The following is a 9,297-nucleotide window of genomic DNA, read 5'->3' on the forward strand; positions in this document are numbered from 1 at the left end:
AATCGAGCATGTGTGGGATGTGCTGGACAAACAAGTCCGATCCATGGAGGCCCCACCTCGCAACTTACAGGACTTAAAGGATCTGCTGCTAACGTCTTGGTGCCAGATACCACAGCACACCTTCAGAGGTCTAGTGGAGTCCATGCCTCGACGGGTCAGGGCTGTTTTGACGGCAAAAGGGGGACCTACACAATATTAGGCAGGTGGTCATAATGGTATGGCTGATTGGTGTACAATTACGGTTGTAATCATTATTATTTAATATATTTTAATATATGTGTTAATCATATGCTTCACAATTTTTACTTTTTTACGAAGGAACGTATTTGTGAACAGAATTAAAGGTTTTATTTGTATATATTTTTGTATTCACCACAAGGGGGAGCAACACAAAATATTAAGATTTTCTTTTTTGGTAAATTGGTATTTTTAATCTGTAATACTTTCACTGCCTATCCTCATGAATCACAGCTGTAGAAAGTATTTCCTTAATTTGAAACCAATGATCAGTGATTTATTTATTGTTCATTTAACTATTCTTATTTATAAATTGAATATTTCCAGTGTGTTGTCTTCATTACACTCACTAAACAACTATATTTAGCAGCAGTAACTGAAAAAAAACACAAAAGGATTGTAATATTTACAATCTGTATTCTGTACTTTAAAAACAATCATTTCTAATATCTAAATTTATTCTCAGTATTTTGTATCTATAGCTGTGTGTGTGTAATTTGACCATGTCCTTCAAATTAACCTACTCATGTGTCCAAAATGGTGAGATTTAAAACTATTGTATTGCTTCTCAAAAATCCATACAATTACAACCCCCAACTTCAGAAATAAACACAAAAGTAATTCAAGTATTTTATTTCACAACACATTACATCTTTCATTCAAAGAAGATACAGAATGAAAAAAAAAAAAGTTTTATGTTACAATAACTAGGAAGACATTTATCCCCAGTAACGTATTTTAGTGTGTTTACAGCTCCTACACCCCACAACAAAGGGCAGGAGCCAGCCAATCAGGGGCATCCTGTGGGTCATTATTATAATAGTAGTAGTAGTAGTAGTAGTAGTAGTAGTAGTAGTAGTAAATAATAATAATAATAATAATAATAATATTAATAATAACTAGAATGCTCAAGTTCCTGGACAAACTTTGTCTGCATGTGAAAGTATGTTTGAGTCCAGTAGCCAGTATGTTTCAGTGTACATGTAGTACTGTGGTAAGTACAAGATACTACAGTATACAACAATGTACTATAGTATATAACAAGTTACTACAGTATACTATAGTATACAACACTGTACCATAGTATTTTCGGTAGAACTGTAGTATATTACAAGGTACTACAGTATTCAATAGTGTACTATAGTATATCGCGTTACTACAGTGTAAAAGTGTACTATAGTATATGCGTTTTTCTGTATTTTTGTGTTGTTATTCTGTCTCTCACTGTTAAAATACACCTACCATTAAAATTATAGACTGATCATTTCTTTGTCAGTGGGCAAACGTACAAAATCAGCAGGGGATCAAATACTTTTTTCCCTCACTGTATATGCTTTTTTCTAAGTCTCTTAGCGCAAAGTTGTGACAAGGTTGAATAGTATGGAATGATAACATTACAAATAATCGGTATTAAAGCCCCGTATACAACTATTAAATGTAGTATAATTATTATTAGTCGTAGAAGTGGTATAAGTATTAGAATAATACAGTATTTATGCGGAAATCAAATGATGTACTCCACCGCAATGGGAAATCACAGTGCATGGCGTAGAGTTTAGGAGAGACAGGGAGGCGGGATCGAACGCTGCGAACCGTGACCGCTGATTGGCGACTGACTGGTTCGTAATTTGCTTAACCAACGCTGATTGGTTACTGAGATTGAGCGGAAGGTCCGTGCTCGAGAATACGTTCCTCCATTGAACTCAATGGAATTTCTTTGATTTTTAATCGATCATATCTCAATAAATATCGATCCCAGCCGCGCAAAAATCACAAACAACCTGAACGGTATCATTATGAACCACTGTGTGAAGTTTGGTGTGTGTACGTTAAGAATTGTAGGAGGAGATAATAATAAGGATTTTGTAAGAACGAAACTGCATGTTTTCACATGCAGAATATTAAGAATAAGAATAACGATTTTGTAAGAGAATAATAATCTGCATGTTTTCACATGCAGACTAATAATAATCATCATCCCAGAAATAACAATAGGATTATTAAGTCTTAAAGGCTTCACAACAAATGAATTTGATGTAATCTTTACATCCTTCTTTGCTGAGATAATCACATACTATTTTATTATTGATATTTTGATTCATTTCGTACTCGAAAGGTTTTTTAATAATGTGCATAATGAAAGGCATCCAAAATCGATCAAAGAACTTGACAGTTTCAGGAAATGAAGCCGAAAGTTCAGATTCAATGAAGTACTCCTCAACAGTGGTGAAGTCCTTTATTTGTTCCTTTACATAGTCAATTAATGATTTTATTTTGAGAAGACGTCCTTTTTTTTTTGTTTCAGTCCTTAAACTTTGTTTTACCATTGAATTTACTAGACGCTTTAATTTTTGTATATCTGAGGCTGTTGGGGGTCTTAGTCTTAGTGCTCTTAGGCACTCCATTTCTAAGGTTTTAGTTTCGGTACTTTCAAATTCTGTATTTTCAGATAAATCTTTTAAAAGGGACTCCAACTCCTTTTCACTATATGAATAATATGTCTTTCCTGTTTCACCATACCATTTCTCAAAACCTACATAGCACTGAATCCCATATTTGTCATGCCAAACTTCAACATAATCATGAAGGATTTCCATGCAAGAGCATTTTCCTTTGTTAACAATGCATGGGCTGTTGTAAGTAAAGATAAACAGCCTACAACCTGTTGTAATCTTTTCCTTATTCTTATCTAAAAATACATCTACAATTTTTATTATGTGTTCTTCTGTGTGAATTCCAGATTTACCATTTGTACCATTAGCTACTGAAAGATCACAAGCATAAAAAAACAATTCTGAATTGTCTGAATTGATGATCTGAGTGAAGGAGTATTGGCAAGATATTTTAATAGATGGATATTTTTGTTTCATTTTTAATTGTAGCTGATGAAATGTTTCAATGATATGTGGATCATTTATTAAATTCCCCACATAAGGTAAATCATACTTTAAGTACCTTGACATTATAATGTTTTTGCATGTTGGAAAAGTTATCACACTTTTTGAAAATGTATGTATTTGACATATATCAGAATTTAATAGCTTGTATTTCAAATCACCAAAATGATACATTAATTCATTCATTATATTTTTCTTATAAAGTGGGTAATTACTATTCCTAGTCAAATAAATAATGTGATCATTTACAAAGGTACATATCTTCTCTAATCTCATGTAAATGTCTTCATTGTCTGAAATGCAAAGGTGTTTCAATTTTCGGTGTTTCAATGAACTGAAGTCCCGTTTGGCTTTCAGCTGTAGCAGAGCAAGAGAGGAACATGTTACTTTACTTTACCAGTGTATTTTATTTTGTTTTTTTATTTAAAGTATTAAAAAAAAAATAGACAAATGTTATTGTTTGTGAAAATGTCTGATTACAAGCATATAGCCTAAGTAAATATAACTTTAAAAAAAAATTAAAAGATGTACTGTGCCTTGTAAATGGCAAACTGTACCTTGTGAAAAGAATAATTCTGTGTTTGTTCTTGGACAGTGTTTTTTAATTTCAAACTGAATTCACACATAAAACAAGATACCTTGACATGAGAATAAACAATTACTCACACAGGCGTTGAAGTGAAGTTCCTTTATGACAGAAAATACAAATTCCAAAATTGGTTTTGAGATCATCTGTGGAAGAAGTATATACTGACTTAATTACATTTTTTTGTTTTGTTTTTGTAATTCTTATTTATTACATCATATACAGACATAAAAACAATTGTACTGGTGGGCATGTATATAAGGTGTGGAGATAAGTGTCTGGGGTATTAAGGGTAAAATAAGTTCAAGTGTCTTTATTAATGATGCCCAAGTTACACATTTTATACTGTCTGATATGTTCTCTGTGATTGACCTTTTACTGAATTAGTTCCATCTAGGTGTTTGAGCAAATGTGTGTCCAGAAGTTGGTATTGGTTGTAATTGCTAGATCTGATTCCCACTGGATGATTGGAGGAAAAATAATGGAATCTATATCTATTAGAAATCTATATAATGTTGAAAGCTGTTTCTTTGAATTTGAATTTGAATTGGTTCTTCTAGTAATGGTGGTGGTAACAGGTTTTTATTAGTAATATCATTTTTTGATTTCAAAATAGGCCTACTTCTTATTTGTAAAAATGTTAAATACTGCTCTTTACTGATACCATACTTCTGGATCAATTCTTCAACAAGGGTTTTGCCACCAAGTACTAAGTCGAAGGGGTCAAATACTTATTTCCCTCATTAACATGCAAATCAATGTATAACTTTTTTGAAATGCGTTTTTCTAGATTTTGTTGTTGTTATTCTGTCTCTCACTGTTAAAATACACCTACCATTAAAATTATAGACTGATCATTTCTTTGTCAGTGGGCAAACGTACAAAATCAGCAGGGGATCAAATACTTTTTTCCCTCACTGTATCTATCAATTTTGTAATGATGGAATCTAAATTGGAAAACCAGTTTGATGTTGGCTGTACCAGGTTAATTTGAATCCGGTATTTTACTTTAGGGAGGATGGTGATTTTAATAGTAGCTATACATCCAATAAGGGAAATGGGAAGATTCATTCAGCATTTTAGTTCTTCTTCTATGGACTTTAATAGAGGTATACAATTGAGAATAAAAACCTCTGATAGCTTATTGAGATGTTGATACCGAGGTATAAGATATTACCAGAGGATAAAGGCACTGTGAGTTGTGTCTGAAGTGTAAGACTCCACCTCTGACTGGTCATGGGTAAAATAGCTGATTTAGTCCAGTTAATGAAATAGTCACATATGAGGGAAATAGTGTTAATAACCTTAAAAACGTACTGCAGAGAAGAAAGGGTTTTTTGAAGGGAAAGTAATATGTCATTTGCATAAAGTCTGATTTTATTAGTTGAATTAAGTGTTTGAATTCCTATAATATTACTGTACTAGTGGTTCAACGAATAGGGCAAATAGGGATGGACAAAGTGGGCATCCTTGTCGTGTTCCTCTTTAAAGGCGAACTGACTCGATCAAAGGCTTTGTTATGGGCTCAAATTAGCGCCATAAGTATCGCATCAAAAAAAATATTGTAGCGACCTTGCCTTTCTAAAGCTTGCTAATAAAATAAAGCACTCGAGACCGAGTTTATCCGAAACAGAAACTGTAATTTATTTATTGGTCCAGCAGGTTTTAGTGACGGTTCTTCCTAACCCAATCAGTGGGCTGGGTGGGTTGGCTGCGTCCCAAATCACACACTTGTTCCCTCGTTCCCTTCCCTTGCGGGGCGGAAGTACTACGGTGGCATCTTAAGGGGTGTCCCAAACCCTTAGGGAACGAGTGAAGGAGCCTAATCGAGCCGTTTGTGCCCTTCAATGCTCCCTTTGACGAAGTGTACATGCGGAAGTGTTTTAGCGCTGAAGTCCCAGAAGTCTTTGCGTTAAAGGCAGAGACAAGTCAACTGGGAAAATCTAGCAGCGGCGGGTGCATATAATGCCCCCGGCCCCGGACGCTTAAAGGGGTGTTTCCACTGGCTAAGCGTCCGGACGCGTCCGTGTTTTGTGGACGGTTAACTAGCTGGTGCTGGACGTGTCCGTAAGTTTCCGTCCCACTGAGGACATGATTCACTTTCAGCAGCGGACGTGTGCGCTTGACTTGAGACACAGGGAGGAGATCAGATACATTGTGTCGGAAGATATAATCTGAAGTGCCGTGTGCGATCACGAAGAAATTACAAGTTTATTAACAGCTTGGAGTGAAATCCACGTACAGAAACAATGACTGCTTACAGTTAATATCCGAGTGTATTCAAAACTTGGAGTTTATTAAAATAAACTGAAGGATAATAATCGGAGCGGTAGCAGCCGATATTCTTAATATTTTATGAATAACTGGCCGGTGTTTCAGGCTGTGTTTTTTGAATGGTGTGCAGGACAATCCGCAGAGACAGTCAGCGTGAAGGCGAACACGATTTAGTTAACGTGTCAATTTACAAGTTAAATTAATGAATACATTAATACAGCAGATCTGGGTTTCCTCTAAAACATTAAGGACTGGTTTAATAAATGCGTCCATAAACGCCATGACTGAGACGCGCAATTTAGTTAAATTATAACCTGCTATATTGTATCTGGATGATTAATCATGAAACGTGTGTATTTTGTTCCAACTGTAACTTCCCCGGGTTAAGGACGTCTGATAAGTAAATTATAAATAATTCGGCAAAAAGTATCGTTTGTAGTTACAAATCTGTAGTAAGAGTAATACGTTATAAGTAATAAGTCACGCTGCGCCGTTTAAAATACATATATACTAGCACAAATTATGACGATAATAATAACAATACATATTCGCTATTTAGTATTATTGTTGTACTTTTTCAGACAAAGGCAAAGGCGCTGAAGTGTGTCCCATTGAGCGCTTTTAGTTTCACCTACACCCTCCTCACTCAAGTGCACACTCTGTGACGTAAGCGCAACGTCACGCAAAGTGTACACTTGTCGAAGCGTGTAGGGAGCAAGTGTGCGATTCAGCGACTCATCAAACACCCTGTGTGCGCAGAGACCTGCAGGCAAATGGATCACCGCCATTTGAGCCCATACAAACAGCACTGAAACACAACACAGGACTCACCTGCTACGTGCACAGTAACATGTTTAATATCATGTTTATGTTAATGTAACCTGCAGAGCTCCTCGGATAACACAGCGCCAGACTGATGGAGCTCACATCATTTAGCAAGAGGCAAATGGAGGGGCATCGTATTCATTAAGAGCATGTGATGTCCCAGTTTATGTTAAGGTAAGAAACCTAAAGGGCACTTACCTGACCCATGTTCTGATAAAGCCTTGAGGATGTATTGGTAAATATACTTGGTGGGTTCAGACAACAGTGACTATTAGGTTTTCCAGTCTGTAAGCAACGTAAAGTGTAATTATTACCAACAATCCAGATATAAAATATATTGCAAGAATGAATGTAAATATAAACAAAAACATAGCAGTTCAAATGTAGGTATCAGATCCAAAGTTTGAGAATACACCCCTCTTATAAAATGGAGGCATTACAATGACTTGTGTCCCTAGTGATCTGTGCATTTAACATTAATGATTTGGTCATATCACTCAGGGCCGATGTTCTGCTGAGGTCCCGCGGACTCCAGCTTTAAAGGGGCGGCTAAAGTGCATAATACATAAAATAATAAAGTTCATGAGCTGCTGAACTGCATCTACAGAGTGGCTCCTCCTGAAACTGAGCGCAGGGGCCGGGCTGACTGCGATGATCAGGACCTTGTGTCAACCGCCAAACCCGAGTGGAGCCGAAATCGCATTCTGTACACAAGATACGCAATGGTCTAAAAGAGACAATTGACTTCAGCTTTCTACGTTTCTTTTTTTCTTCATTGCTGTATTAAGAAACAGATAATGAACAAAACCTAAAAAGAATAGGCCTATAACGTATATCATTTTTAACTGCTCAGTGTATGTTTTAGTGTAGTAGTAGTCTAGTGCTTGTGGCTGTTTTGTGCGCAAATGTGCATTTGTCTAAATTCATGCCTTAACTATGTTTTCTCGATTGTTATATAAAAACATTACTTATTCTAGTACATAATAGCTTTTCTATATTAGTGTAGTATATAGGCTACATTATAGTTCGTCTAGTAATAATGCGTTTGTCTCATCTCCGAGACATAATGCTACTACAATAATCTGTTAACGTTCAGTGCGATCCATGACGTGATACATAAATAGTAACGTTAACGTATTTAAGAAAACAACAGGGAATTAGTTTTGTTTATTTCGTTGATTCTGTTGGTTGCATTATTATTGTTTACAGACAGCCATGGAAAGACATGCAGTTCCTTTATCAGTTTAAGGGACAGATGTGGCACCTTGTATTCAAAGGCCTACAGGCCACATGTTCAATGTGAATAATAGAAAATGAGACTCTCAGGCAAAGTGCCGTATCTGTTTAAGTAGTGTGAACCTATGTGACACCCGTAGATGGCTCTATTTTGCATTATACACAGTCTTACTTTTTCACATGGGCTTTTTTCAGAGTAATCAGAAAACTATCAACAAGGGATACATTGTATCGGTTTTTATTTTCATTTTGTTGAAGGTACACGAAATAAAAATAATATTTTTTATAGATAAAAGTATATAGATTTAAAGTATGATTTACATTTTATTAATGTCATAAGCTATGTTCATAAAATATTTCGTAATATAGGGACCATATCTGTCTCCTAGCCTGGTAAGGGTTGTTTTTCTTTGCAGTTCTATGAATACACTCGATTTTCTACATCCCCATATAGTACATATATTTGTATATAGGCCTACTATACAATACATTATTATTATTCAGTTACGTTTTAATAGTTTTTTGTAAATACATTTTAATTACATTACATTACGGTGTTTTGTTTAGCGTTCACAAATACTGTAAGGAGCAAGGTACTTTGTCAAGACAATTTTAGTATTAGTTAACGTTACAAATATTCTCAGAAAGGTCTTTAGAAGGAAACTGCTTTGTTTCATATCATACCAAATAATGCTTAATTTTCAAAACATGTTTAAAATTCACTTATTTGAGGAAGTATCGAAAGGAGTATACAGATATGAATTAGTTATCACAATTTTGTTTTCATTCCTTCAATACATTGTTTTAACCCATCAATCAGTGAATCAGTGAAGATTAGAACAACAATCTAGCTTTGGTAGGCAGGACTAACCATCCTATTTGTTAGCTGGAAAATAATCAAATATTTACCTTTTGAAGACTTCTTTTTCTCTATAGAGCTCTCTAAAAAAGGCAACCAACAACTGTCAAGATACTCTTCCAAAATGGAAGTAAAAGCTGATTACAATTTGCTGTCATCTTCTGTGACGTCAATGTAGAGCATCCAGAAAAACCAGTATTTAGTGACTGCAAAGTATGTACCGTCCATCTAAATTTAGATGCATGTGGCTACTACAGTGTCAGGTTACCAGAATGATTGCCTTCCTGGATGAACTCATCCAAGAAGATTTCATTTGTGAACGTTGTCGTCATGTTGAAATCCTAGAGATCAAAGTCTGTGATCTTGAGGCTCAGCTTCAGTTG

At 35.3% G+C, this 9,297-nt stretch overlaps 1 long non-coding RNA gene across 1 annotated transcript; it reads right to left on the reverse strand.

Moving 5' to 3' along the window:
• Positions 1-854: 854 nt before the first annotated feature.
• On the reverse strand, positions 855-9,036 carry LOC136716841 (uncharacterized). Its single transcript, XR_010805153.1, has 4 exons — positions 8,965-9,036; positions 7,018-7,104; positions 3,801-3,866; positions 855-3,491 (listed from the first exon to the last, which is right to left on the reverse strand). It is a non-coding gene; the product is annotated as an uncharacterized LOC136716841 (long non-coding RNA).
• Between the last annotated feature and the right edge of the window lie 261 nt (positions 9,037-9,297).

The sequence above is a fragment of the Amia ocellicauda genome, chromosome 21 (genome assembly GCF_036373705.1).
Source record: "Amia ocellicauda isolate fAmiCal2 chromosome 21, fAmiCal2.hap1, whole genome shotgun sequence".
Lineage (NCBI taxonomy): Eukaryota > Metazoa > Chordata > Actinopteri > Amiiformes > Amiidae > Amia > Amia ocellicauda.